Genomic DNA, 25178 nt, shown 5'->3' with positions numbered 1-25178 from the left:
TAGGGACCACCTCACATTTGAAGTCAGTTTGAGGGGTCTATCTGGCTGAAAATACCCAAAAGTGACACCATTCTAAAAATTGCACCCCTCAAGGTGCTCAAAACCACAGTCAAGAAGTTTATTAACCCTTCAGGTGCTTCACAGCAGCAGAAGCAACATGGAAGGAAAAAATGAACATTTAACTTTTTAGTCACAAAAATGAACTTTTAGCAACAATTTTTTATTTTCCCAAGGGTAAAAGGAGAAACTGGACACCAAAATTTATTGTACAATTTGTCCTGAGTATGCCGATACCCCATATGTGGGGGGAACTACTGTTTGGGCACACGACAGGGCTCAGAAGGGAAGGAGCGCCATTTGACTTTTTCAATGAAAAATTGGCTCCAATCTTTAGCGGACACCATGTCGCGTTTGGAGAGCCCCTGTGTGCCTAAACAATAGAGATCCCCCACAAGTGACAACATTTTAGAAACTAGACCCCCCCAAGGAACTTACCTAGATGCATAGTGAGCACTTTGAACCCCCAGGTGCTTCACAAATTGATCTCTAAAAATGAAAAAGTACTTTTTTTTCACAAAAAAATTATTTTAGCCTCGATTGTTCATTTCCACGTTGGCAACAGGATAAAATGGATCCTAAAATTTATTGGGAAAATTCTCCTGAGTACACTGATACCTCACATGTAGGGGTAAACCACTGTTTGGGCACACGGCAGGGCTTGGAAGGGAAGGAGCGCCTTTTGACTTTTTGAATGAAAAATTAGCTCCAATCGTTAGCGGACACCATGTCGTGTTTGGAGAGCCCCTGTGTGCCTAAACATTGGAGCTCCCCCACAAGTAGCCCAATTTTTGAAACTAGACCTCCCATGCAACTAATGTAGATGTGCAGTGACCACTTTAAACCCCCAAGAGCCTCACAGAAGTTTATAACGCAGAGCCGTGAAAATTAAAACATTTTTCTTTCCTCAAAAAATATTTTTTAGCCGACATTTTTTTATTTTCACAAGGGTAACAGGAGAAATTGGACCCCAATATTTGTTGCCCAGTTTGTCCTGAGTATGCTGATACCCCATATGTAGGGGGGACCACTGTTTGGGCACACTTTGGGACTCGGAAGGGAAGTAGTGATGTTTTGAAATGCAGACTTTGATGGAATGGTCTGCGGGCATCACGTTGCGTTTGCAGAGCCCCTGATGTGCCTAAACAGTAGAAAACCCCCACAAATGACCCCATTTTGGAAACGAGACCCCCCAAGGAACTTATTTAGATATGTGGTGAGCACTTTGAACCCCCAAGTGCTTCACAGAAGTCTACAACGCAGAGCCGTGAAAATAAAAAATAATTTTTCTTTCCCCAAAAATTATGTTTTAGGAAGCAATTTTTTATTTTCACAAGGGTAACAAGAGAAATTGGCCCCAATAGTTGTTGCCCAGTTTGTCCTGAGTATGCTGGTACCCCATATGTGGGGGTAAACCACTGTTTGGGCGCGCGTGGTGGCGCCATGTTGCGTTTGGAGACCCCTGATGTGCCTAATCAGTGGAAACCCCTCAATTCTAACTCCAACACTTAAACCAACACACCCTTAACCCTAATCCCAACTCTAGCCATAACCCTAATCACAATTCTAACCCCAACACACCCCTAACAACAACCCTAACCCCAACACACCCCTAACCCTAATCCTAACCCTAATCCCAACCCTAACCCTAATTCCAACCCTAACCACAACCCTAACCCCAACACACCCCTAACCCAAACTACAAGCCTAATCTTAACCCTATTTCCAACCCTAGCCCTAATTACAACCCTAACTCAATTCCAACCCTAACCTTAAGGCTATGTGCCCACGTTGCGGATTCGTGTGAGATTTTTCCGCACCATTTTTGAAAAATCCGCAGGTAAAAGGCACAACGTTTTACCTGCGGATTTACCACGGATTTCCAGTGTTGTGCGGATTTCACCTGCGGATTCCTATTGAGGAACAGGTGTAAAACGCTGCGTAATCCGAACAAAGAATTGACATGCTGCGGAAAATACAACGCAGCGTTTCCGCGCGGTATTTTCCGCACCATGGGCACAGCGGATTTGGTTTTCCATAGGTTTACATGGTACTGTAAACCTGATGGGAAAACTGCTACGAATCCACAGATCCAATCCGCTGCGGATCTGCAGCCAAATCCGCAACATGTGCACATAGTCTAATTCTAACCCTAACCCTAGTTTTAACCCTAATTCTAACCCTAACCCTAGCCCTAACCCTAACCCTAGCCCTAACACTAGTGGAAAAATATAAGTAAATACATTTTCTTTTGATCACTGTGATAGGTTTTATCACAGTGATCAAAATGTACCTGGAATGAATCTGCCAGCTGGCAGATTCGGTGGGCGCACTGCGCATGCGCCCGCCATTTTGGAAAATGGCGGCTCCCATGGAAAAGACGGACGGACACCGAGAGGCTCAGTAAGTATGAGGGGGTGGGATCGGAGCACAGGGGGGTGGATAAGAGCACAGGGGGGTGGATCGGAGCACGGGGGAGAGGACAGGAGGATGGGGGAGCGGACAGGAGGAAGGGAGGGGAGCGGAGCACAGTACGAGACAGAACGGAGGACTGGGGAGGAGATCGGTGTTGGTGGCGGAGGCAGATCAGGGTTTCCTGCCATGGCCGATGATATTGCAGCATCGGCCATGGCTGGATTGTAATATTTCACCACTTTTCATAGGTGAAATATTACAAATTGCTCTGATTGGCTGTTAAAAGTGAAACAGCCAATCAGAGCGATTGTAGCCACGGGGGGGGGGGGGGGGGGGGGGGGGGGCCACCCCCCTGGGGCTGAAGTACCGCTCCCCCTGTCGGTCGGGTGAAATTGGAGTTAACCCTTTCACCCGAACTGCAGGGACGTGATCATTCTGTGACACAGCATATGTGTAATAATTATAGGGGATAACTCAGGAGAATCTTTGCGTGGAACAAGACAACTACAGGACACAGTTTTATAAGTGGTAAAGTCTATATTATCACATGGTGATTCAAACAGGTGCAGAGAGAAACTCAAGTCCACAACACTTGGAGTAAATATTAAATGCAGCTTAGCAGTCTATAGGAAATTTCAGAGGAAAATGTTATCACGCAGAAAGTCTATGAAGCACAATTATTCTTGAGGATACTTGACACGAATAAGTCCTTGCTTAGTCCAAAACACAGATAGATATGCTTATAAGGCAGTTCAAATAATATCTTAGCTCAACCAGGGAGGCCTGGTTAATAGTCTCAGGTTTTTGCAGAGCAGCAACAGCTTACATGTCCAGCAAATGCAGATGGAAGTAAACACGAGCAGCAGATGAAGGAGGATTACTGGAACTGGTGTATGCAGCAGGATAACCCCACAGGTTCACAGGAGCAGGTATATAGCCAGGGAGTCACCAGAGGTCAGGAGCTGGATGCAAGACAGAATACTCTAGCACAGACTGAAGGCTGGGGTGGAGTTTTATAGCAGGAAGACACAGTGCACATGAGACCAAAGACGCCATCTTGGAAAAGGGCAGTAATGCACAAAAGGTAATAAAAAATGTTCAGTGTCCTGACATTATGTGTCACAGGTTGGATTGGCATCGACTTTCATTACACATACGCTGTATCACAGGTTGGGAAGGGGTTAAATAATAAAATTGCACTACCTCAGAGTTGAGAAAAGTTAGAACTGATTTTGATGTGCTAGAGAATTTTGTAGATTAAATTACGCATGTTTTCTCATTTTAATTCCTTGATGCCAATACACAGTTTGGCTTTATCTTTCCATTTGGATCTATTTCCCCTTTCATTTTCCCTTCTGACATCTAAATAATCCCCTCCTGTGTCTGTGACCAGTCTCCCTGCTGCCCCTCCCTCCTGATCACACCTGGCTTATTTCCTGAGCTCTTAGCCTGTTATAAATTCAGAGACACTGGTCTGTCTGGACCTTGGTCAGTCTCTTGAAGGATGTCTCTAAAAGGATAACAGCAAATATGATAGCAGAAATATGCCAGAAATGAGCCAGAAGTGAACAGAAGGTAAGACTAACCACTGTTAATAAATGTACTAAATTTCGTTCCCTTTCTGCCACACTTATTCTCATCATGCTGACATACGCTCTAACAGTTTTGGCTCCATTACTCCTCACTCTCCTTCGCTATCCTCAAGTAATAATCTCTCCTTCCCTCCGGCCTCCCCACCTGACCTCCTCTGCTGACCTGATCCTCAACCTCAGATCTCTCCTAATAAAACACAAAACAAGCCACCCACTCTCCTTCTAACACCTGCTCTGTCTCTCTCTGCTTCTCCTCACTGCTGGCGACATATCTCCCAACCCTGGGCCCCCACAGCTCATACCTCCTATTACTACCCCCTCCTATCGCTCCCAACCCAATATAAACACCCGAAATCTTGCCCACCTCAAATCCGTGCCCATAACGCTCACCCCCCTGCACCCTCTCTCTGGATCACTATGGAATGCCAGCTCCATCTGCAATAAACTCCACGTGATTCACAACCTCTTTACCTCTCGTAATCTTTTCTTTCTGGGCATCACCGAAACATGGCTGACACCCTCTGACACAGCCTCCCTTGCTGCAGTATGTTACGGTGGCCTCCTGTTGTGAATTTGCTTTTTGCTCCCTCTAGTGGTTACTAGTTTTTTGACTCTGGTTTTTCTGTCATTCCTTTTATCCGCACCTGGGTCGTTAGTTAGGGGTGTTGCTATATAAGCTCCCTGGACCTTCAGTTCTATGCCTGGCAACGTAGTTATCAGAGCTAGTCTGCTGTGCTCTTGTCTACTGATCCTGGTTCCAGTTATATCAGCTAAGTCTACTTTTTGCTTTTTGCTATTTGTTTTGGTTTTGTATTTTTGTCCAGCTTGTTCCAAATCTATATCCTGACCTTTGCTGGAAGCTCTAGGGGGCTGGTGTTCTCCCCCCGGACCGTTAGACGGTTCGGGGGTTCTTGAATTTCCAGTGTGGATTTTGATAGGGTTTTTGTTGACCATATAAGTTACCTTTCTTTATTCTGCTATCAGTAAGCGGGCCTCTCTGTGCTAAACCTGGTTCATTTCTGTGTTTGTCATTTCCTCTTACCTCACCGTTATTATTTGTGGGGGGCTTCTATCCAGCTTTGGGGTCCCCTTCTCTGGAGGCAAGAAAGGTCTTTGTTTTCCTCTACTAGGGGTAGCTAGATTCTCCGGCTGGCGCGTGTCATCTAGAATCAACGTAGGAATCATCCCCGGCTACTTCTAGTGTTGGCGTTAGGAGTAGATATATGGTCAACCCAGTTACCACTGCCCTATGAGCTGGATTTTTGTATTCTGCAGACTTCCACGTTCCTCTGAGACCCTCGCCATTGGGGTCATAACAGTTTGCCAGGCCAGTATTAAATGTTTAATGCATTGCAGAAGAGGGATTATAAGAAAGAAGATTCTGAGTTTTTTTTTTTTTTTTTCTTTTTCTTCTTCCCCTTTACCTCAGAGTGGCTATGCTTGCTGCAGACATGAATGTCCAGACCTTGATTACAAGTGTGGACCAGCTGGCTACTCGTGTGCAGGGCATACAAGACTATGTTATCAGAAATCCTAGGTCAGAACCTAAAATACCGATTCCTGAACTGTTTTCCGGAGACAGGTTTAAGTTTAGGAATTTCATGAATAATTGTAAATTGTTTTTGTCCCTGAGACCCTGTTCATCTGGAGACTCTGCTCAGCAAGTAAAAATTGTTATTTCGTTCTTACGGGGTGACCCTCAGGATTGGGCTTTTTCGCTGGCGCCAGGAGATCCGGCATTGGCTGATATTGATGCGTTTTTTCTGGCGCTCGGTTTTCTTTATGAGGAACCCAATCTTGAGATTCAGGCAGAAAAGGCCTTGCTGGCTATGTCTCAGGGGCAGGACGAGGCTGAAGTGTATTGCCAAAAATTTCGGAAATGGTCCGTGCTGACACATTGGAACGAGTGTGCACTGGCCGCTAATTTTAGAAATGGCCTTTCTGAAGCCATTAAGAATGTTATGGTGGGTTTTCCCGTTCCCACAGGTCTGAATGATACTATGGCACTGGCTATTCAAATTGACCGGCGGTTGCGGGAGCGCAAAACCGCAAATTCCCTCATGGTGTTGTCTGAACAGACACCTAAATCGGTGCAATGTGATAGAAAAACCGCAAATTCCCTCATGGTGTTGTCTGAACAGACACCTGATTTAATGCAATGTGATAGAATCCTGACTAGAAATGAGCGGAAAATTCATAGACGCCGGAATGGCTTGTGCTACTACTGTGGTGATTCTACACATGTTATCTCAGCATGCTCTAAACGTATAGCTAAGGTTGTTAGTCCTGTCACCGTTGGTAATTTGCAACCTAAATTTATTCTGTCTGTAACTTTGATTTGCTCACTGTCGTCTTATCCTGTCATGGCGTTTGTAGATTCAGGTGCTGCCCTGAGTCTTATGGATCTGTCATTTGCTAAGCGCTGTGGTTTTACTCTTGAACCATTAGAAAATCCTATTCCTCTTAGGGGTATTGATGCTACGCCATTGGCAGCAAATAAACCGCAGTATTGGACACAGGTTACCATGTGCATGACTCCTGAACACCGCGAGGTGATACGTTTCCTGGTTTTACATAAAATGCATGATTTGGTTGTTTTAGGGCTGCCATGGTTACAGACCCATAATCCAGTCCTGGACTGGAAGGCTATGTCAGTCTCAAGTTGGGGCTGTCGTGGTATTCATGGGGATTCCCTGCCTGTGTCTATTGCTTCTTCTACGCCTTCGGAAGTTCCTGAGTATTTGTCTGATTATCAGGATGTCTTCAGTGAGTCTGAGTCCAGTGCACTGCCTCCTCATAGGGACTGTGACTGTGCTATAGATTTGATCCCAGGCAGTAAATTTCCTAAGGGAAGACTGTTTAATCTGTCGGTACCTGAACATACCGCTATGCGTTCATATATCAAGGAGTCTCTGGAGAAAGGACATATTCGTCCGTCTTCTTCCCCTCTTGGTGCGGGATTCTTTTTTGTGGCAAAAAAGGACGGATCTTTGAGGCCTTGTATTGATTATCGGCTTTTAAATAAGATCACTGTCAAATTTCAGTATCCTTTACCGCTGTTGTCTGACTTGTTTGCCCGGATTAAAGGTGCCAAGTGGTTCACCAAGATAGACCTTCGTGGTGCGTACAACCTTGTGCGCATTAAGCAAGGTGATGAATGGAAAACCGCATTCAATACGCCCGAAGGTCATTTTGAGTACTTGGTGATGCCTTTTGGGCTCTCCAATGCGCCTTCAGTTTTTCAGTCCTTTATGCATGACATTTTCCGGAAGTATCTGGATAAATTTTTGATTGTTTATCTGGATGATATTTTGGTTTTTTCTGATAATTGGGATTCGCATGTGGAGCAGGTCAGGTTGGTCTTTAAAATTTTGCGTGAAAATTCTTTGTTTGTCAAGGGCTCAAAGTGTCTCTTTGGTGTACAGAAGGTTCCCTTTTTGGGGTTCATTTTTTCCCCTTCTGCTGTGGAGATGGACCCAGTCAAGGTCCGAGCTATTCTTGATTGGACTCAGCCCTCGTCAGTTAAGAGTCTTCAGAAGTTCTTGGGTTTCGCTAACTTCTACCGTCGTTTTATCGCTAATTTTTCTAGCATTGTGAAACCTTTGACGGATATGACCAAGAAGGGCTCCGATGTAGCTAACTGGGCTCCTGCTGCCGTGGAGGCTTTCCAGGAGTTGAAACGCCGGTTTACTTCGGCGCCTGTTTTGTGCCAGCCCGATGTCTCACTTCCCTTTCAGGTTGAGGTGGATGCTTCAGAGATTGGAGCAGGGGCCGTTTTGTCGCAGAGAGGCCCTGGTTGCTCTGTTATGAAACCTTGTGCCTTTTTCTCTAGGAAGTTTTCGCCTGCCGAGCGAAATTATGATGTGGGCAATCGGGAGTTGTTGGCCATGAAATGGGCATTTGAGGAGTGGCGTCATTGGCTCGAGGGTGCTAAGCATCGTGTGGTGGTCTTGACTGATCACAAAAATCTGATGTATCTCGAGTCTGCTAAACGCCTTAATCCGAGACAGGCCCGCTGGTCATTGTTTTTCTCCCGCTTTGATTTTGTTGTCTCGTATTTACCAGGTTCAAAGAATGTGAAGGCCGATGCTCTTTCTAGGAGCTTTGTGCCTGATGCTCCTGAAGTCGCTGATCCTGTTGGTATTCTTAAAGATGGAGTTATCTTGTCAGCTATTTCTCCGGATCTGCGACGTGTGTTGCAGAGATTTCAGGCTGATAGGCCTGAGTCTTGTCCACCTGACAGACTGTTTGTCCCGGATAAGTGGACCAGCAGAGTCATTTCCGAGGTTCATTCCTCGGTGTTGGCAGGTCACCCGGGAATTTTTGGCACCAGAGATCTGGTGGCCAGGTCCTTTTGGTGGCCTTCCTTGTCAAGGGATGTGCGGTCATTTGTGCAGTCCTGTGGGACTTGTGCTCGAGCTAAGCCTTGCTGTTCTCGTGCCAGCGGTTTGCTCTTGCCCTTGCCTGTCCCGAAGAGACCTTGGACACATATCTCCATGGATTTCATTTCTGATCTTCCGCTATCTCAGGGCATGTCCGTTATCTGGGTGATATGTGATCGCTTCTCCAAGATGGTCCATTTGGTTCCTTTGCCTAAGCTGCCTTCCTCTTCCGATCTGGTTCCTGTGTTTTTCCAGAACGTGGTTCTTTTGCACGGCATCCCTGAGAATATTGTGTCAGACAGAGGATCCCAGTTCGTTTCCAGGTTCTGGCGATCCTTTTGTAGTAGGATGGGCATTGATTTGTCGTTTTCGTCTGCTTTCCATCCTCAGACTAATGGACAGACGGAGCGAACCAATCAGACTTTGGAGGCTTATTTGAGGTGTTTTGTCTCTGCTGATCAGGACGATTGGGTGACATTCTTGCCGTTGGCTGAGTTTGCCCTTAACAATCGGGCTAGTTCCGCCACCTTGGTTTCGCCTTTTTTCTGCAACTCTGGTTTCCATCCTCGCTTTTCTTCGGGTCATGTGGAGCCTTCTGACTGTCCTGGGGTGGATTCTGTGGTGGATAGGTTGCAGCGGATCTGGAATCATGTGGTGGACAACTTGAAGTTGTCACAGGAGAGGGCTCAGCGCTTTGCCAACCGCCGCCGCGGTGTGGGTCCCCGACTACGCGTTGGGGATTTGGTATGGCTTTCTTCCCACTTTGTTCCTATGAAGGTCTCCTCTCCCAAATTTAAACCTCGTTTTATTGGGCCTTACAAGATATTGGAAATCCTTAATCCTGTATCTTTTCGTCTGGATCTTCCTGTGTCGTTTGCTATTCACAATGTATTTCATAGGTCCTTGTTGCGGCGGTACATTGTGCCTGTAGTTCCTTCTGCTGAGCCTCCTGCTCCGGTGTTGGTTGAGGGCGAGTTGGAGTACGTGGTGGAGAAGATCTTGGATTCTCGCCTCTCCAGGCGGAGGCTTCAGTACCTGGTCAAGTGGAAGGGCTATGGTCAGGAAGATAATTCCTGGGTGGTCGCCTCTGATGTTCATGCGGCCGATTTAGTTCGTGCCTTTCATGCCGCTCATCCTGATCGCCCTGGTGGTCGTGGTGAGGGTTCGGTGACCCCTCACTAAGGAGGGGGTACTGTTGTGAATTTGCTTTTTGCTCCCTCTAGTGGTTACTAGTTTTTTGACTCTGGTTTTTCTGTCATTCCTTTTATCCGCACCTGGGTCGTTAGTTAGGGGTGTTGCTATATAAGCTCCCTGGACCTTCAGTTCTATGCCTGGCAACGTAGTTATCAGAGCTAGTCTGCTGTGCTCTTGTCTACTGATCCTGGTTCCAGTTATATCAGTTAAGTCTACTTTTTGCTTTTTGCTATTTGTTTTGGTTTTGTATTTTTGTCCAGCTTGTTCCAAATCTATATCCTGACCTTTGCTGGAAGCTCTAGGGGGCTGGTGTTCTCCCCCCGGACCGTTAGACGGTTCGGGGGTTCTTGAATTTCCAGTGTGGATTTTGATAGGGTTTTTGTTGACCATATAAGTTACCTTTCTTTATTCTGCTATCAGTAAGCGGGCCTCTCTGTGCTAAACCTGGTTCATTTCTGTGTTTGTCATTTCCTCTTACCTCACCGTTATTATTTGTGGGGGGCTTCTATCCAGCTTTGGGGTCCCCTTCTCTGGAGGCAAGAAAGGTCTTTGTTTTCCTCTACTAGGGGTAGCTAGATTCTCCGGCTGGCGCGTGTCATCTAGAATCAACGTAGGAATCATCCCCGGCTACTTCTAGTGTTGGCGTTAGGAGTAGATATATGGTCAACTCAGTTACCACTGCCCTATGAGCTGGATTTTTGTATTCTGCAGACTTCCACGTTCCTCTGAGACCCTCGCCATTGGGGTCATAACAGCCTCCACTTCACCCACACTCCTCGCCCTGGTGGAGGAGTGGGCCTTCTCCTTTCTTCCAACTGTACCTTTAACCCAATCCCACCTCGACCCTCCCTTATCCTCCCCTCTTTTGAAGTCCACTCTGTCCATATCTACTCCCCCTACAACCTCCAAATGGCCGTCATATACCAACCTCCGGGCCCGACCACTGCCTTTATTGACCAATTCTCCACCTGGCTCCTTCACTTTCTGTCTGCTGACATTCCCACCATCATCATGGGTGACTTCAATATCCCCATTGACACCCACCAGTCAGCAGCCTCCAAACTCCTGTCCCTTACTTCATCCTTTGGACTTACTCAGTGGTCCTCCTCAGTCACCCACACAGATGGACAAACATTAGACCTGGTCTTCACCCGTTTATGCTCCCTATCTAGCTTCACAACCACCCCTCTCCCTCTATCTGACCACCATCTACTCACTTTCTCATCCCTGTCCTCCTCACCTGTCACCCATGTCCAGCACCATGTGCACCCACGCAGGAACCTCGCACACCTAGACACCCACACACTCTCTGACTCTATCCTACCACTGTCCTCTATATCCTCACTCCACGACAGACACTGCCACTGCTTTCTACAATGCCACTCTTGCATCAGCTATTGACACTGTCGCCCCTGTCATGCATAGCAGAGTGCGATGAACCAATAGACAACCCTGGCACAATAACATCACTAAAAAGCTTCGGCAAGTATCCAGAATTGCAGAATGGCGTTGGAAGAAAACACACTCACAAGATGATTTCACTGCACTCAAACAAGCAACACTGGCATTCAAATCAGCTCTCACCTCTGCTAAATAGGCCTATTTTACATCCCTCGTATCTTCCTTATCCCACAACCCCAAACAGTTGTTCAACACTTTTAACTCCCTCCTCCGCCCACCACTGCCCCCTCCGAGTTCCCTAATCGTTGCCGAGGATTTTGCCACGCACTTCAAAAATAAGTAGACCGAACAAGGCAAGTCTTTGTTGTCCAACCACCACACCCCCTTTGTATGAGAGACCAATGCCCAAACCCCATAACTTCACCCTCCAAAATCTCTGAAGGGGAGCTTGCTTATCTTCTCTCCAAATCACACCTCACCACTTGTGCACTTGACTCCATCCCATCCCACCTCCTCCCCAACCTCACCACCACACTAATCCCATCCCTAACCCATCTCTTCAACCTTTCACTAACTTCTCGTACCTTCCGCTCTGCCTTCAAACATGCCACAATCACACCTATCCTCAGAAAGCCATCCCTTGACCCAAGAGCTATGTCCAGCTATCGCCCCATATCTTTGCTCCCATTTGCTTCCAAACTCCTTGAGCAGCACGTCCATGCTGAACTTTCCTCTCACTTTGCATCTAACTCTCTCTTCAACAACCTACAATCTGGCTTCTGTCCCCACCATTCCACTGAGACTGCCCTGACCAAAATTACTAATGACTTACGCACAGCCAAAACTAACAGACAATTCTCTATACTCCTCCTAGACCTGTCCTCTGCCTTCAACACAGTTGACCACTGCCTACTGCCTCCTACTACAGATCCTTTCTTCCTTTGGGGTCAAAGACCTTGCCCTATCTTGGATCTCCTCATACCTTACCAACCGCATATTTAGCGTTTCCTACTCCCATACTACCTCTTCATCTCGCCCCCTCTCTGTTGGAGTCCCCCAAGGTTCTGTCCTAGGGCCCTTACTCTTCTCAATCTATACACTTGGCCTGGGACAACTAATAAGGTCCTATGGCTTCCAGTACCATCTATATGCCGATGACACTCCGATCTACCTCTCGGGCCCAGATGTCACCTCTCTGCTCTCCAGAATCCCAGAGTGTCTACCAGCCATATCCTCCTTCTTCTCCTCTCGCTTCCTCAAGCTCAATGTGGACAAATCTGAACTCATTAGCTTTCCTCCATCACGCATATCTTCCCTACCTGATCTATCTATCAAAATAAATGAAATCACACTTTCCCCTGTCCCCAAAATCCGCTGCCTCGGAGTAACCCTTGACTCAGCCATGTCCTTCAAACCGCACATCTAAGCTCTCGCCACTTCCTGTCGCCTCCAGCTCAAAAATATTTCCAGAATCCGACCTTTCCTCAACCCACACTCTACCAAAATGCTCGTGCATGCCCTAGTCATCTCCCGCCTCGACTACTGCAACATACTCCTCTGTGGCCTACCTTCTAACACTCTCGCACCCCTCCAGTCCATCCTTAACTCTGCTGCCCAACTAATTAATCTCTCTTTTCGCTACACTCCTGCTTCACCTCTTAGTAAATCCCTTCACTGGCTCCCAATTTCCCAGCGTATCCAGTTTAAATTACTAACACTGACCTACAAAGCCATCCATAACCTTTCTCCTCCGTATATTTCCACACTAATCTCTCAATATCTTCCCTCACGTAATCTCCGGTCCTCCCAAAACCTCCTCCTCTCCTCCACGCATATTCGCTCCTCACCCAATCGCCTCCAAGACTTCTCCCGAATATCACGCATCCTCTTGAATTCAGTGCCCCAGCACGTCCGGTTATCCACTACTTTTGGATCTTTCAAAAGAAACCTGAAAACCCACCTCTTCAAAGAAGCTTGCAACCTGTAAAGACCACACAGTCACCTCAACACCATTGGAGCTACTGCAACCCTCAACCTACTGTCTCCTTAATCCTGTAGAATGTAAGCTCACAAGGGCAGGGTCCTCTTCCCTCTGTACCAGTCTGTCATTGTTAGTTTTGTTTACTGTAAGTGATATTTGTATTTTGATGTAACCCCTTCTCATGTACAGCACCATGGAATTAATGATGCTATATAAAAAAATAATAATAATAATGCACTGTTTGACCAGTTAAAGTTTTGCACTTTTGAAATAAAGATATATATATGTGATGTAGCATACCTGAAAAGGTAATTGTTAGCCATAAGAGTAGTTATGCACTCTAAATGTAAATATAGTATATCCTTAGAGGATAATTGCACTGTATTAAAGAGATAGTTAATGAAAATGAGACTGCACTTTGAAGACTTGAAGATAGAATACCCGTAAGGGTAGTTACCGTGCATAGCGTAGGAATTGTTTACATTAGTGTAAATATGTTTGGTAACGTTAAAGAAATTAATTCTTCCTGAATAGGGAAGCTATAGTTGTTATTAGTTTGTTTCATACGTGTTAATAAGCATTCAAAAATGTTCTGCATGTCTTTTAACACCTGTTGTTTATATTCCTTTTCTTTCCTAGTCCGGGAGTACTGGAGTTAACGGGGGGGGAGTGCAGCACCCCAGGTAACTGGCTGCTGCAGTGATGTTGCCTTAACTTCGGGGAGGGTGATGTCACGCTTGGAGGCAAGGGGGACCCTATCTATCAGGTGTAGCGTGGCTAAAGGTTGTATAGTCGACGGGAGGTATGTATCACAGAGAAGGCTTGTCGCTGTGATGTAACCCGGAGTGTTTTCTGTAATGCACATAAAGCAATAAGGCATTGTTTGATATATTTGGGTCCGGGTTATGGGTAGCTATGAGAGATGGGAGGGTCTGGCTACCCATATACCTCACCCTTGGGTAAGGGGCATAACCATGCCTATCTATGTTTGTTTCAGGACCTGTGGTGATTTCAGAACCACATGTCTAATCATGTGACAGGTACCTGGGTGTGGTTTCAGGCTACATAATGGAGGTGTGTTTGGCACATGCTAGTGAGTGTGGGAGTCTGTCATGGTGGGCAGATTTCCATGTGTCCAGGGCGGACACTACAGGAGTCTGTGTGTGTGGAGGGGCCAGCCTCCACAGTGTGTTAAGGCTTCAGGACTGAGCCTGAAGGAACGGACATTTGTTTCCCTATGCCTGAGCCAAAGGCTATTTGTAAGACTGTTTACCTTTATTTTGCTGACTTAAATGGTTTATGGAGCGAATGAATCTACATGAACCTACATGAACATGTTTCATCCTACGCATCTGAGCGAGTGAACCCCTTACAATTGTTGTTTCGGATGAGGGCAAAGATCCAGGAGCACATGTTGCAGCGCTGGCTGGGCTGAGCCAAAAAGAGTGGACGGTCTTGACAACCGTGAGTAATACAGTACTGACCGGGGTCAGTGAGAACTGCTGTTTTGGGATACCTCTGAGGAGAAGAGGGATCCGGGAACCTGTGTGGCCGGCACCAACAGGTAACGGACAGGTGTCCGTGTGTACTGACCGGGGTCAGAGTGGAAGAAAACAGACAGTGCGTCTGGGCATCTCTGAGGCTGAGGGGTGTCCAGAAAACCCGTGAAGTTGCCAATGGGTAACGGTCTGAAAACTGTGTATTGTACTGACCGGGGTCAGTGAAAAACTATGTTTGGGCTGTGTGTAAAGCCGGGTGCGTAACAGACCGGAGTCTGTGGTGTTCTGACCGGGGTCAGTGAGAGACTGAGTTTTTTTTTTCCTGAGAGTCAGTTTGCTGTGGCTCGGTGGGGTCACGAAGGTGACAAGCGGCTTGCTGTGGATCGGCGGGTCCACGAAGGTGACAAGCGGCTTGCTGTGGATCGGCGGGTCCACGAAGTCTGCGGTTGAGCTGTGCAGCGCGGTTGCAGCAAAGAGAGAAAAAAATAAATAAATAAAGACATTGCTGGTTTAGAGTGTGCGGACTCTTAAAGGGTCAGAGTCACATTGGTGTGCTGGGTGAACTGGGGCTTGAGAGTGCTGTGGGAAGTCCACAGGGTGTACCCCAGAGTGGGGTGGTGTCCCTAAAAGGGGGTGGAGTCCCAAAAAACGGAGCAGTGCCCAAACAATTATGGTTGGCCAAAAAGGGGCTGCTGTCATGAATCCCCAATGGCTAGGGATAGCACAGGACAAGCAAAGTACAAATAAATGACGGACGAGCTCTAGGGTGATGGAACCTGGGCTGACCGCTGCCCTACGCCTGACAAACGCAACTAGAGATAGCCAGGGAGCGTGCCTACGTTGGTTCTAGACGCCACGCACCAGCCTAAGAGCTAACTAGTACTGCAGAGAAAATAAAGACCTCACTTGCCTCCAGAGGAACGAACCCCAAAAGATATAGTTGCCCCCCACATATATTGACGGTGAAATGAGAGGAAGGCACACACATAGAGATGATATATATAGCTTTAGCAAATTGAGGCCCGCTGTAAACTAGAAAGCAGAGCGATACAAAAGGGGACTGAGCGGTCAGCAAAAAACCCTAATCAAAAAAAACCATCCTGAGATTACAAGAACCCATGTGCCAACTCATGGCACATGGGGAGAACCTCAGTCCACTAGAGCTACCAGCTAGCATAGAGACATAATAAGCAAGCTGGACAAAAAAACCAAACAACTGAAAATCAGCACTTAGCTTATCCTGAAAGATCTGGGAGCAGGTAGGCAGGAACCAAACAGAGCACATCTGAATACATTGATAGCCGGCAAGGGAAATGACAGAAAGGCCAGGTAAAATAGGAAACACCCAGCCTCTGATGGACAGGTGGAAACCAAAGGCCGCAACCCACCAAAGTCACCCAGTACCAGCAGTAACCACCAGAGGGAGCCCACAAACAGAATCCACAACAGTACCCCCCCCTTGAGGAGGGGTCACCGAACCCTCACGAGAACCCCCAGGGCGATCAGGGTGAGCTCTATGGAAGGCGCGGACCAAATCAGTCGCATGAACATCGGAGGCGACCACCCAGGAATTATCCTCCTGACCATAACCCTTCCACTTAACCAAATACTGGAGTCTGCGTCTGGAAACACGAGAATCCAAGATCTTTTCAACAACATACTCCAATTCTCCCTCCACCAGCACCGGAGCAGGAGGCTCAACCGAAGGAACAACGGGCACCTCATACCTCCGCAACAACGACCGATGGAACACATTATGAATAGCAAACGATGCCGGGAGATCCAAACGAAAAGATACAGGGTTAAGAATCTCCGAGATCCTATAAGGACCGATGAACCGAGGCTTGAACTTAGGAGAAGAGACCTTCATAGGGACAAAACGAGAAGACAACCACACCAAATCCCCAACAAGAAGTCGGGGACCCACGCGGCGACGGCGATTAGCAAACTGCTGAGTCTTCTCCTGAGATAACTTCAAATTGTCCACCACCTGATTCCAAATCTGATGTAGCCTGTCCACCACCACGTCCACTCCAGGACAATCCGAAGACTCCACCTGACCAGAGGAAAAACGAGGATGAAACCCCGAATTACAAAAAAAAGGAGAGACCAACGTGGCAGAACTAGCCCGATTATTAAGAGCAAATTCGGCCAGTGGCAAAAAAGCAACCCAGTCATCTTGATCAGCAGAAACAAAACACCTCAAATAAGTTTCCAAGGTCTGATTAGTTCGCTCCGTCTGGCCATTCGTCTGAGGATGGAATGCAGACGAGAAAGACAAATCAATGCCCATCTTGGCACAGAACGTCCGCCAAAATCTAGACACAAACTGGGATCCCCTGTCAGAAACGATATTCTCCGGAATCCCATGCAAACGAACCACGTTCTGAAAAAATAAAGGGACCAACTCAGAGGAGGAGGGCAACTTAGGCAAGGGCACCAAATGAACCATCTTAGAAAAGCGGTCACACACAACCCAGATAACGGACATTTTCTGTGAAACCGGAAGATCAGAAATAAAATCCATGGAAATGTGCGTCCAAGGCCTCTTCGGGATGGGCAAAGATAACAACAACCCACTGGCCCGTGAACAGCAAGGCTTAGCTCGAGCACACACTTCACAAGACTGCACAAATGTGCGCACATCCCTAGACAAGGAAGGCCACCAAAAAGACCTGGCCACCAAGTCTCTCGTACCAAATATTCCAGGATGACCAGCCAACACAGAAGAATGGACCTCGGAGATGACTCTACTGGTCCAATCATCCGGAACAAACAGTCTTTCTGGTGGACATCGATCCGGTTTATCCGCCTGAAACTCCTGCAATGCGCGTCGCAAGTCTGGGGATACGGCGGACAATATTACCCCATCCCTAAGGATACCAGTAGGCCCAGTGTCTCCAGGAGAGTCAGGCACAAAACTCCTGGAAAGAGCATCTGCCTTCACATTCTTTGAACTTGGCAGGTATGAAACCACGAAATTGAAACGAGAAAAAAATAACGACCAACGAGCCTGTCTAGGATTCAAACGCCTGGTAGATTCAAGGTAAATGAGATTCTTGTGATCAGTCAAGACCACCACACGATGTTTAGCACCCTCAAGCCAATGACGCCACTCCTCAAATGCCCACTTCATGGCCAAAAGCTCCCGATTACCCACATCATAATTGCGCTCGGCGGGCGAGAATTTTCTAGAGAAGAAAGCACATGGCTTCATCACCGAGCCATTAGAACTTCTCTGTGACAAAACCGCCCCCGCTCCAATCTCGGAAGCATCAACCTCAACCTGAAAAGGAAGTGAAACATCTGGTTGACACAACACAGGAGCAGAAGAAAACCGGCGCTTAAGTTCCCGAAAGGCCTCCACGGCCGCAGTAGACCAATCAGCAACATCAGCACCCTTTTTAGTCAAATCAGTCAAAGGTTTAACAATACTGGAAAAATTAGCAATGAACCGACGATAAAAATTAGCAAACCCCAAGAACTTCTGAAGGCTCTTAACAGATGTAGGTTGTGTCCAGTCACAAATAGCCTGAACCTTGACGGGATCCATCTCAATAGTAGAAGGAGAAAAAATGTACCCCAAAAAAGAAATCTTCTGGACTCCGAAGAGACACTTTGAGCCCTTCACAAACAGAGAATTGGCCCGCAGAACCTGAAACACCTTCCTGACCTGTAGAACATGAGACTCCCAGTCATCAGAAAACACCAAAATATCATCCAAATACACAATCATAAACTTATCCAGATATTCACGGAAAATATTGTGCATAAAGGACTGAAAGACTGACGGAGCATTGGAGAGTCCAAAAGGCATTACCAAATACTCAAAATGGCCCTCAGGCGTATTAAATGCGGTTTTCCACTCATCACCCTGTTTTATCCGCACCAGATTATACGCACCGCGAAGATCTATCTTAGTGAACCACCTAGCCCCCTTAATGCGAGCAAACAAATCAGTTAATAATGGCAATGGATACTGATGTTTGACTGTAATCTTATTCAGAAGGCGATAATCTATACAAGGCCTCAGGGAACCATCTTTTTTTGCCACGAAAAAAAAACCTGCTCCCAGAGGGGACGAAGATGGACGAATATGTCCCTTTTCCAAGGACTCCTTAATATAATTCCGCATAGCAGTATGCTCTGGCAGTGACAGATTAAATAAACGACCCTTAGGGAACTTACTGCCAGGAATCAATTCTATAGCACAGTCACACTCTCTATGAGGAGGGAGCGAATTGAGCTTAGGCTCCTCAAAAACATCCCTATAGTCAGACAAAAACGCAGGGATCTCAGAAGGAGTAGATGAAGCGATTGAAATCGGAGGTGCATCATCATGAACCCCCTGACACCCCCAGCTTAGCACAGACATTGTTTTCCAGTCCAGGACAGGATTATGAGTTTGTAACCATGGCAGACCAAGCACTAGTACATCATGTAAATTATACAGTACAAGGAAGCGAATCACCTCCTGATGAACGGGAGTCATGCGCATGGTCACTTGTGTCCAATACTGCGGTTTATTCATAGCCAATGGTGTAGAGTCAATTCCTTTCAGAGGAATAGGAACTTCCAGAGGCTCCAGACTAAAACCGCAGCGTTTAGCAAATGACCAATCCATAAGACTCAGGGCAGCGCCTGAATCCACATAGGCATCGACGGAAATGGAAGACAGTGAAAAAATCAGAGTCACAGACAAAATGAACTTAGACTGCAGAGTATCAATGGCAAAAGATTTATCAACCCTTTTTGTGCGTTTAGAGCATGCTGATATAACATGAGCTGAATCAACACAATAAAAACACAATCCATTTTTCCGCCTATAATTTTGCCGTTCACTTCTGGACTGAATTCTATCACATTGCATAGTCTCAGGTGCCTGTTCAGAAGACACCGCCAACTGGTGCACGGGTTTGCGCTCCCGTAAACGCCGATCAATCTGAATGGCCATAGTCATAGACTCATTCAGACCTGTAGGCGTAGGGAACCCCACCATAATATCCTTAATGGCCTCAGAAAGACCATTTCTGAAGTTTGCAGCCAGGGCGCACTCATTCCACTGAGTAAGCACCGACCATTTCCGAAATTTCTGACAATATATTTCCGCTTCATCATGCCCCTGAGAGAGGGCTAATAAAGCCTTTTCAGCCTGAATCTCTAGGTTAGGTTCCTCATAGAGCAATCCCAATGCCAGAAAAAACGCATCCACACTGAGCAATGCAGGATCCCCTGGTGCCAATGCAAATGCCCAATTCTGAGGGTCGCCCCGCAGGAAAGATATGACAATCCTGACCTGTTGAGCAGGGTCTCCAGAGGAGCGAGATTTTAAAGAAAGAAACAATTTACAATTGTTCCTGAAATTCAGGAAGGTAGATCTATCTCCAGAAAAAAACTCTGGAATAGGAATTCTAGGTTCAGACATGGCAGTGTGAACAACAAAATACTGTATGTTTTGAACTTGTGCCGTGAGATTACTCAGGCTGGAAGCCAAACTCTGGACATCCATGTTAAACAGCTAAGATCAAAGCCATTCAAGGGTTAAGAGGAGGTAAGAAGCAGCTAGACAGCAATTAAGGGCTAGGCAGCAAAACTCTGAAGGAAAAAAAAAAAAAAAATTTCCCTTGAACACTTCTTTTTCTCCTGCTTCAGCCCAAACAATTAACACTTTGTGGGCCGGCTATACTGTCATGAATCCCCAATGGCTAGGGATAGCACAGGACAAGCAAAGTACAAATAAATGACGGACGAGCTCTAGGGTGATGGAACCTGGGCTGACCGCTGCCCTACGCCTGACAAACGCAACTAGAGATAGCCAGGGAGCGTGCCTACGTTGGTTCTAGACGCCACGCACCAGCCTAAGAGCTAACTAGTACTGCAGAGAAAATAAAGACCTCACTTGCCTCCAGAGGAACGAACCCCAAAAGATATAGTTGCCCCCCACATATATTGACGGTGAAATGAGAGGAAGGCACACACATAGAGATGATATATATAGCTTTAGCAAATTGAGGCCCGCTGTAAACTAGAAAGCAGAGCGATACAAAAGGGGACTGAGCGGTCAGCAAAAAACCCTAATCAAAAAAAACCATCCTGAGATTACAAGAACCCATGTGCCAACTCATGGCACATGGGGAGAACCTCAGTCCACTAGAGCTACCAGCTAGCATAGAGAAATAATAAGCAAGCTGGACAAAAAAACCAAACAACTGAAAATCAGCACTTAGCTTATCCTGAAAGATCTGGGAGCAGGTAGGCAGGAACCAAACAGAGCACATCTGAATACATTGATAGCCGGCAAGGGAAATGACAGAAAGGCCAGGTAAAATAGGAAACACCCAGCCTCTGATGGACAGGTGGAAACCAAAGGCCGCAACCCACCAAATTCACCCAGTACCAGCAGTAACCACCAGAGGGAGCCCACAAACAGAATCCACAACAGGCTGCGTCTCAAAAGGGGGTAGTTGCCCAAAAGGGGGTGGAGTCCCTAAAAGGGGTGGTGGCACTAAAGGAGAAAATGGTCCACAAGGGGGCGGTAGCCCACAAGGGGGTGGTGACCCAAAAAGGGTTGGAGCTTTCAAAAGGGGAAAAACAATGTTTGTGTTTTGTGTATTCTGAGTGTGGCATAGACTTCCCATTTGATGACACCCCACAGGTGTGTACTGTTATGTTACACCGTGAAGGAGTATCTGGACTGCTGGACTCAAAGAGTCAGGTGACTCTGACGGGAACTCCTCTCGTTCTCTGTCTAACTGAGAAAAAGGTCAATGTTCGCTGCATGCATGGGGTCACTGTTGACTATACTGTGGACAGAGTGATCATTGATATGTCCAAAAATGTAAAGTGCCAAGATGGCGGTATAACACCAGACTTGTTCTACCCATTTGAGAGGGACCAGGACTTTGTGATCTTTGAAGACATATGGGAAGTTGACGCAGTGTGGGGTTGTTCAGAGGAGAGATGGAATGGTCATATTGAAGCCCCACTACAGCAGCAGGTTGTGGGGATTCCTGTTAGTGGGATGTGTAAAGAGAAAGTAGCGCCACCTAATGTCAATAGTCCAGAGTTACGGGTGACTGGAAGAAAGTGTGGGTCTGACACCTGTTTAAGTGGGGACTTGCTGTTCCAGGATGACAGGGTGAGAGGGGGTGACTCCTATCCCGACTGTTACTCGAGCGCAAAGGGAAAAGAGTGCAGTAAGGAGGAGCCCAGTTAAAAACACCAATCTACATCTCGTCGTGGGGGCCGCAAAAAGGCAGGACAGGTTACACCCTCTGAGAAGGAAGATGATGAGGAAGAGACAGGGTCAGGTGCAGATAACTTTATTGTCCTTGATGAGGAGGTCACTTTATCTCTGACAAACCCTAGCACTGAGGTAGTTAGTGACGGGCTGGGGTTAGAACAGACCTGTGGTAGTCCCATATCTGCAATGCCCAGAAAGGGTGAAGTGGCTCAGTATGAAGGCTCCAGAGTACCTGATGCTGAAGAGTTGGAGAACTCTGAAGTTACCAAGAGCCCAGGAGAGTCCATAGAGGTGGATGCAGAAACAGGTGGAACTCTGAAGAGGCAGAGTGTGGGTGGGCAAGAGACCCCGTCTGAAAGTTTAATTAAAGAACTGGTGGTGCGACATGTGCTAGCCAAAAGAGAGCAGGACCATGAGATAGAGCTGCTTAAAGAGACAGTTGAGCAAGAAAGGGTCCTGAGTAGTGTTGAGCATTCCGATGCTGCAAGTATCGGGTATCGGCCGATACTTGCTGTATCGGAATTCCGATACCGGGATTCCGATACTCTTGTGGTATCGGGTATCGGGTATCGCAACAACATTAATGTTAAAATGTGTAAAAGAGAGAATTAAAATAAAAAATATCGCTATACTCACCTCTCCGACGCAGCCTGGACCTCAGCGAAGGAACCGGCAGCGTTGTTTGTTTAAAATTTGCGCTTTTACTTGGTTACGTGAAGTCCCGGCTTGTGATTGGTCAGGGCGGCCATGTTGCCGGGACGCGGACCAATCACAGCAAGCCGTGACGAAAATACGTCACGGCTTGCTGTGATTGGTCCGCGTCCCGGCAACATGGCCGCCATTAACCAATCACAAGCCGTGACGTCACGGGAGGCTGGACACGCGCCCATTTTAAAATGAGCGCGTCCAGCCTCCCGGCTTGTGATTGGTTGACCGCGGCGCAACCAATCACAAGCCGTGACGTCACGGGAGGCTGGACACGCGCCCATTTTAAAATGAGCGCGTGTCCAGCCTCCCGTGACGTCACGGCTTGTGATTGGTCAGGGCGGCCATATTGCCGGGTCGCGGACCAATCACAGCAAGCCGTGACGTAATTTCGTCACGGCTTGCTGTGATTGGTCCGCGTCCCGGCAACATGGCCGACCTGACCAATCACAAGCCGGGAATTCACGTAACCAAGTAATAGCGCGAATTTTAAACAAACAACGCTGCCGGTTCCCTCGCTGAAGTCCCGGCTGCGTCGGTGAGGTGAGTATAGCGATATTTTTTATTTTAATTCTTTCTTTTACACATTTATATGGTTCCCAGGGCCTGAAGGAGAGTTTCCTCTCCTTCAGACCCTGGGAACCATCAGGGATACCGTCCGATACATGAGTCCCATTGACTTGTATTGGTATCGGGTATCGGTATCGGATTGGATCCGATATTTTGCCGGTATCGGCCGATACTTTCCGATACCGATACTTTCAAGTATCGGACGGTATCGCTCAACACTAGTCCTGAGACTGGCGGTTGAGCACAGAGTGGATGCGCTGGAGAAGGAAGTCTCTGAGCTCAGAGGTCACCTATCAGCGTGTCAAACCATGAATAGGGCCATATTGAAAGATATGGACGTGCTCAGAATGGCTCAAGAAAAGCATCAGCAGGAGCTTCTCTAGAGAGAAGAGGAACATCGCTGCCTGGCAGAGGAGTTGCCAATGCCCATCTTGGCGAAGGCTAAAGCAGAAGACAAGACTGAGGAAGAGTTTGTGCTAAAAGCGGAACAAGACAGTCACCCGGTCGTGACAGACGTCTTGGTGGAAAGGTCAGAGGCAAAAAGGGAGCCGTCTGTCTTTGAAGAGAGTGAGACCCCGCTCTTCAAGACCGTGATTGATGTACCCGAAGAGGTGCAAGAAGCCTGTACCGGTGAAGGTGTGCATGAGGCCTTCAGAAAAGCAGTGGAAGCATGTAGTGTGCACTGGGCACCAGAGACTAAACAGTTGGTGATACTGTCGACTATGGAAGTCACAGTGAAGCGGGTGGCTATCTTGAGGGATATGCACCTACACTGCCTCCGTACAAAGCAGAGGATCATTTTGAAGAATAATGAAGCCGTTCGACATTTGGAGCGTGAAAGGAAGGCTCTTAGTCGGCTGGGCTTAATAGAAGACACAGTCCAAGTACCCAAAGTTCTGGTGGCGAAAGTCATTGGGAAACTTGGGAGAGTGATGCAGGAGATGGTGGATAAATCCAGTCTGAAGAGACTGAGGATACCGGCTGATGAAGAGGTCCAGGTCATGGGTGAAGATGGGATGGTTCCGTTCCTGGTTGTCGGATCCAGAGAGAGTCTTAGGAATATCCGCATGCTCCTGGAATATCGCATGGCATACCTAAGGGAGGTAGAACAGCTGAGACTTGAGAGACTGCAAGTTAATAAACAGCTGCCAGAGAGGCGAAGAGGTGCTCTAAAGCCTGGAAGTCCTCAAGCTGAAGTTAACAGAGGATATAGACGTAAAGAGAAGAGCTGCTCTCCGAAGGAAGACAATAGGAGTGATCAACAACCGAGAGAGAACCGAAGGTGGTCAGTTGGAAGAGCTAGAAATAGTGACTCCTCAGTTAGCTCAGGGCTCAGTGACTTAAGCGGGAGATCCTGTAGCAGACGAGATGACAAGGGGTCATCGTTATCAAAGGATGTGACGGAAAGAGATGACGAATGCCGACGAAAGGGTTCAATAACAGGCCCTGACGTAGACACACGGTTTGACTGTCAGGGACGACTGAGAGGGGTCTCTAGTCGGTTTAGGACAAGTGCCAAGCCCCACGGCTTTAGGCAGAGGGGGGAGGTATGTAGTGTGGCTAAAGGTTGTATAGTCGACGGGAGGTATGTATCACAGAGAAGGCTTGTCGCTGTGATGTAACCCGGAGTGTTTTCTGTAATGCACATAAAGCAATAAGGCATTGTTTGGTATATTTGGGTCCGGGTTACGGGTAGCTATGAGAGATGGGAGGGTCTGGCTACCCATATACCTCACCCTTGGGTAAGGGGCATAACCATGCCTATCTAGGTTTGTTTCAGGACCTGTGGTGATTTCAGAACCACATGTCTAATCATGTGACAGGTACCTGGGTGTGGTTTCAGGCTACATAATGGAGGTGTGTTTGGCACATGCTAGTGAGTGTGGGAGTCTGTCATGGTGGACAGATTTCCATGTGTCCAGGGCGGACACTACAGACAGGAGTCTGTGTGTGTGGAGGGGCAAGCCTCCACAGTGTGTTAAGGCTTCAGGACTGAGCCTGAAGGAACGGACATTTGTTTCCCTATGCCTGAGCCAAAGGCTATTTGTAAGACTGTTTACCTTTATTTTGCTGACTTAAATGGTTTATGGAGCGAATAAACCTACATGAACACTGAAGAGAATGTGCCTCCTGTTTCAT

The 25178-nt window shown here is 47.3% G+C and overlaps 1 long non-coding RNA gene across 3 annotated transcripts in view; it reads left to right on the top strand.

Moving 5' to 3' along the window:
* Positions 1–25178, top strand: part of LOC143815878 (uncharacterized) — a 216821-nt gene that overhangs the window by 5642 nt on the left and 186001 nt on the right. For all 3 annotated transcript variants that reach the window (XR_013223835.1, XR_013223834.1, XR_013223836.1), the window contains one exon: positions 13662–13824. This is a non-coding gene — a long non-coding RNA (uncharacterized LOC143815878). The remainder of the gene's footprint in view (positions 1–13661; positions 13825–25178) is intronic.

This window comes from Ranitomeya variabilis, chromosome 3, assembly GCF_051348905.1.
Source record: "Ranitomeya variabilis isolate aRanVar5 chromosome 3, aRanVar5.hap1, whole genome shotgun sequence".
NCBI classification, from domain to species: domain Eukaryota; kingdom Metazoa; phylum Chordata; class Amphibia; order Anura; family Dendrobatidae; genus Ranitomeya; species Ranitomeya variabilis.
The sequence above is the reverse complement of the archived record's forward strand: the minus strand, read 5'-3'. Positions and strand labels throughout refer to the sequence as shown.